The sequence below is a fragment of the Triticum dicoccoides genome, chromosome 4B (assembly GCF_002162155.2).
Source record: "Triticum dicoccoides isolate Atlit2015 ecotype Zavitan chromosome 4B, WEW_v2.0, whole genome shotgun sequence".
NCBI lineage: Eukaryota > Viridiplantae > Streptophyta > Magnoliopsida > Poales > Poaceae > Triticum > Triticum dicoccoides.
Window position 1 is genome coordinate 65,996,112 of NC_041387.1, and position 6,363 is coordinate 66,002,474.

The window sequence follows — 6,363 nt, forward strand, 5'->3', positions numbered from 1 at the left end:
GCCACGCGTGTCGGTGATGAAAACGATGTTGATGATGTAGAACATGTGTGTGGGACGGGCCGGTAGGTTGATGTCGACCCGGCCCATGTCGTTCGAGCCAAAGGTTAGGCTTTCCCCCAGCGAGAGGCCGCTGGAAGTAGAAAATGATCCGACCCATGATCGGTATCCAGTCGGTGTCGCCCGTGCCTGGCACACCAACTAACAGAGCAGCTTTCTATCAAATCCCTCGGTAGGGCTCCATGCGCAGCTAGAAGTTATGGATCAAAGGTCACACGAGGGGTTTATCTAGGTTCGGGCCTCCGAAGAGTAATATCCTACGTCCTGCTGGTTTTGGATATTCATAATGGAGGGATACCTCGTGCGAGGGATACAATGGTGTATGATGTTGCTACGAGAGTTTCTCCTATCTGAGGATTGATCGATCAAGGGGGAACCTAGGCCTCCCTTTATATAGACAGGAGAGGTCTAGGATTTACATGCTAGATGAGATCTGGGGATGCTGATGTCCTCTAGTCTTGGGCGTCAAGAAGGTCTTCCGGTTCCTTAGGGTTAGCATCAGATCATGGGCCTGTTGGGCCCCCTTGTAGTTGATGAGGCCGGGCTCCTTGGTATTAGCTACCCCTTGTAGAGGACCCCGTCAGAGCATCACTTACTTATGGAGGAAGATGGGAACCACTCCATGGAAAAGGAAATTTGCTCACACTTAACGTTATGCATTGCCAATGTTTGTATTATATGTTTAACTACCACTACCTTTTTTTCAAATAGTTGGATTATGGTGTTATTTTATATACATCATTTATTGTTGGAATACCATAGCAAATTTATTGTCATGCAACAATTTCAAAGGAAAATTGATGTACTTTGGATTGAAAACTATTCCATGAAACTCCCTTGTGGAGGAAAACTATTATTGTTATAGGACACTATGTGCAACTTCAGTGAGAAGGGATTTGATTTATTGTTCTATCTTGGAATCTATTGACTATGTTATACTATTTGGAAAAGGAAGAGTGCAAATATTGCTCAATAATAAATTAGTGCATTATTGAACTTACACAATGGTCTCTTCTTTCTTGATGGTCCATTGGAAGTTGGCAACCCAAATTTTATTTGGTGAAGATAACTCCATAGAGAGGAATATTAATAATGGGAACACATGCCTGGAATCATATTATTTATATCATCCATGACTTGGTGACATATCTTGGAACATGATCAAGTGGCATATTGATTTTTTGGAATTCTATACTTTAGTGGGAGGACTATGGTACTTGTAAATCATTTATAATGGTTATTTTTATTTATACACCTTTTCTGAAGGTGGAAGGAGATAAAAAAGCTTTACATCATTATTTATTTTGATATTCTTATGGTATTTCTTTGGACACTCCCACTACAGATCATTTTTTATCTCATTCATTGATGATTGCACTAGATATGGTTATGCTTATACTATTTCAAAATACAAGTCAGAATGTTTTAATTTGCTTGTCATATTATGTACTGAAGTGGAAAATCAGTTGATTAAAAGATTCTAAAGTTTTAACAACTGATTGGTGGGGGAAATACACTTTAGGAATATACCAATTGGCATGTAAAGAGCATGAAATTATTCACCATTGTAATATACCGTACACTCCACTATTGAATGGAAGAATTGAATGTCTTTTATACTCCCTTGTTATTTTTGTTAATGAAGCATTGCATATTGTTGTTTGTTAATATCATTCTTCATCTAGCATAGTCATTATATGTCTTGACGAGAAGGAAATCTTCTATTTTGGCATGAAATTCTCAGTTACGGCAAAGCACACATCGGGAATTTTGTAATGGTTATTCTAGTGGATCAAACTGGTGGAGAAGTAGGAACACAAAAATTATTATGATCAAGGGTGGACTTATTGACAATCATACTGGACTACAATCTTGACCCCAGAGGAAACTACAAGAGTAACTCCCGACACTAACATGCTTAGGATAATTGGGAGGGATTAACTTGGAATGTCATCTCTGGACAATTGTTATGTGTTCTTTAGGGGGAAGTCACTCTAAATTTTAGAGGACGTCTCTTAAGAAGGCTTAAATTTTTCTTCAGTGTCAACTATGGGTGGAAGAAATGCGGGAAGGGACAAATTCAATGAGCAAATATATAGTTTGGGAACTTATTATCATACCAAACGACTGCAAGCCCATTGTCTGTAAATGTTTTTATTTATTTAAGGAAATTTGACTCATTGGAATATTATAATGTCCCTCTTTCTATTCAATTCTTTCACAAAGGGAAACATACTTTGTGGAAACTCTCTCTCCTGGAATTTAGGGAAAGAGGAACTGAAGACATGGTTTGCTAATTTAATACATTAATGTATGGTCTTATAACAAGCTTCACATCAATGGAATAGCGGGTCATATGGTTTTCTAAATGAAGCAAGGCGATCATCTACAAATGTAAGTGTAAAATATTTTGCATTATTATTGTATACGTTAACATTGTTTTATTGTTTGCAATGATAAAGTCACATTGATGGAAGTGAAAGTTTGGTCATGTTTTAACTTTCATATGAAAGGAACGTTCAAAACTTCCTATGTTTTAGGAGTGCAACTACATAGGGTATGTTTTGACACGTTTCCTATGAAAAATTGCAAATTGTTAAAGTACCTGAAACCAAACTCAGTGAGGAATTATGTTTGAACTCCCGAGGACAAAGGGATAATAATGGTGTTGAAATATACTGTATCTTTGTTATACAATCATACCTTAGCTTTTGGAATTTATGCTACATTCAAGCAGTGGAAGAAAAGACAAGCAGCTAAGGGAATCTCCCACATCATATAACACTGTGGAAAGTGCATCACAACCTGTCACTTGTTCTAGAATTTATATTAAAGGTAAACACATTGAGGTAGCTACTATTGTATCTACAAGATGAGAAACAAGTCCAGGTACGCATATTCAAAAAAAAATAGTACTAATAAGGTGCAGGTTCACTGACACAAGTCAGGAATTTATTTCAAAACATAGTTACTTATGGAACTTCATTTACTGAATGGATTTGATATTTATGTGGTTTTGAAAACTTTATTCAACATGGTTATCATCTATTTGACTCGATGTGGAATTAATCATATTATTGATATATGTGATGGAAAATAATTGATGCGGAATTTCATTTGAGGAAGCAAAATACTCAAGGTGCCTATAAAGGTGGAATTACACTCGAGGAAATAATACTCGAGACGCCGAGGATAGCTATGCTGGAATAATTAGGCGGAAACTAAAGGTCTCTAGTGATTTTAAGTGTCACAACAAGGAAACATGTTGAAGGGAAGTATCACCATATATATATTGTAGGTTTTCAACATAGTGTTAATATGATTGTTGATCCCTTGACTAAGCCTCTTAGTCAGGAGGTATTTGGCAAGCATGTTAAGGCTATGGATTTACGAATGTTTGAATGATCGTTTGGGACAAGTGGGAGATGTTGGAATTATGTGTCCTGCAACTATATTCAAATTACTATGAATTACTAATATTCGGAATACCTCAGGAATTACACATGTATTTATGCATGAAATTACTTTACATGATTATCATGAAATTATTACTTGTTGGAACGTACTTAAGTTGTATGCTTAAGGAAGCTGGTCGATTATCAGTGGAATATAATATACAATTTATATTGGAAAGACTACATGGATACACTCATAATTGAAAGGAGCTAGATCATATAGTTATATTATAGCCCTAATATTTATCTACATAATTAGAGGAATTTACACTCTATTATAGCGCTTTGCTCACAAGGATGTGCTACGGGGACACAACGGGTAGAATCCGTTAACAGACAAATTTGATCGTGGTTGATAATTTGTAATTTGATCTGGAGTCTATTTTGAAAAACTAGTTAAAAAGATTATGAATCCTATCTACATAAGAGATAGACTCTTTGAAATGACGGTATAAAATGGTCCCTAACTCCTAACTTCAGATATGCGAATTGTAAGCGGCACCACGGATAAGTGTAGAGGAATAGAAGGTAGACCACAAAATTATTTCCAACAAGTCAATAGTGTAGTGTGTAGAGGTTACTAGCAGAATCGTACCAACAATGGACGAATTTATGGGGTACTCCTGTACCGCCAAAACTAAAGGTTTTCTTGTGGCGTTAGGCCCAACACTCAATCCCAACCTTTGATGTTTTGGAGCACAGGAACATGGCTGATACACACCGCTGCCCACTTTGTGGCTTCGATGATTCTTGGTGTCCTGGTGGAACGCTCCTTGGCTAGATGTGTCTGCGGCCTGGCTTTTTTTTTAAAAGGAGAAAGACCCCGGTCTCTGCATCTGGGTGATGCATGCAATCACTTTATTAATTATTAAAAAGACCTTACAAAGAAATACAGCAGTAAGTCTGAAGCCACCGTCTAAGCAACATCTGTCGCTACTCCTATCCAGTTGATAAAGGGATGCTGATAGTCCGGGTATAATACCAAACAGACCTCGCAGCCAAGCCTAACATCTAAGACCTGAGGCCCAAACCGAGCCACTTGCCGGGTATGGGGCACACTTCGGTCCAGCGCGCTCTCAGAGGCCGACGTCGCCAACTGCCACCACTCCATTTTCAGAGTTGTACTGACGTATCAACCTTGCCCGGTCTAGCTGTCGTCGACGCCACCATGACGCCAGACAACGCCACCATCCTGCGCTCGTCCATCAACACACGCCCAGCAGTGAGACCCCGCTGCTCCATGCCGTTGAGACCCGCTGTTGTCGACGTGTCAGATGCAACGCAACTCCTCCTTCGCGAACACCACCTGCTGCCACTGGTCCCATTCCCTCCACCTGCAGTTCCTCTGCACTCCCAGCCGAGCCCCAGTGTTGCTGACGACAACTCGAGGAAGGTCACGACGCGAACAACGCCGCTGCCGCCAGATCCGAAGAGGATTGAAGGTTTTCATCCGGCCGAGGATCGGGGTGGGTAGATTGGGCCCCCACCTGTGCCTTCATGAAGGAAAGCGGCGCCCATGGGCGTCGCCGCCGCCGGGCCGGCTAGACCGGCCAAGGTTTCCCCCGGACCCAAAGTACACCACCAGGGCTCATCATCACCAGAGCCTGCAACCGCAAACCACCGGGACGACGAGAGAGGCAGCAGGAGAAAGGGGAACCTCCAGATCTTATGCAACGGAGCACCGCGCCACGGCCGGACTCCACTAGCGACCCGCCGCCCACGCGGCCGAGCACGCTGGTCAGCGTCGCCTGCAGACGTCGGCAGCCACCGGACGACGCCGCCTCGCCGACAGGAAGGACGCCCAAGGATCCACGGGCCACCGATGCGATACTTTGGCCCGCAGGCCGACGGGATCGATTCGGGCGCCGAGATCCCCGCCGCCACCTTCCCCGGTGCCCGCGCGGGCTTTGCCGGCGGCCGTCTCCGGTGGTGGCGAGGGAGGGAAGGGGGATGAGGGGAGGCGGCGCAGCGGAAGATCTGATCGCCCCCGAGTCGCCCATGGGTACGCCCTTAATCAAAATATCTCCTTTGATCAACTTGATTGAAACAAGGATCCCAGATGCAAAACTTTGGCTCTCTGCTATGCAGGAATCACTATCAAATGTGCACTACGTTGAGATGATAGTCACGATGTGGTTCGCGAGACGGAAAGCGACTTGCGAGCATGAATTTCAGTCGCCATTATCAACCCACTTGTTCGTCAAGAATTTCTTGTGTGAAGCTTGACATCATCTCTCCAGAGGAAATAACAGTGCAACCGGCCCCAGCCCAAGTTTCTGTTCGTCAACCTTGGATCAGACCCCCTCGAGGTATTCTGATATTCAATGTCGATAGTGTTGTGGTGATGAATAAGAACTCTAATAAGTGCCGCACGTGTGGGCTAAAGGAGGTCGGGCCATACGTCCTTCTAGCCATCAATTGTGACACGTCAGGCTTTTTTTTCACACATGCATGCAAATAGGGACAAAAACAGATGATGTTAGCACAAATTTGTTAGGTTTTCAAACTTTAAAATATTTTATCTCTTAAATGAAAAATCCGATTGAAAATCCGTTTTCACCATTAAATCCGACATGACAAGGACTTCAAAACTGCTCCCTCTGTTTCATAATATAAGAGCGTTTTTAACATTGGTGAAGTGTCAAAAACGCTCTTATATTATGGGACAGAGGGAGTAAATCTCATATCGATATGTTTCGACGATATTTTTTGGCGGTCAAAACTTGTCATGTCTATTGCACATAAATTGTCATAGTGTTTACACTGAAGTTGTTGTTTCAACTACTTTTTCTTCTACATTTAAAGTAAATTTTGACATGTTATAAAAAAGGGAATTAAGAAACTAAACTTG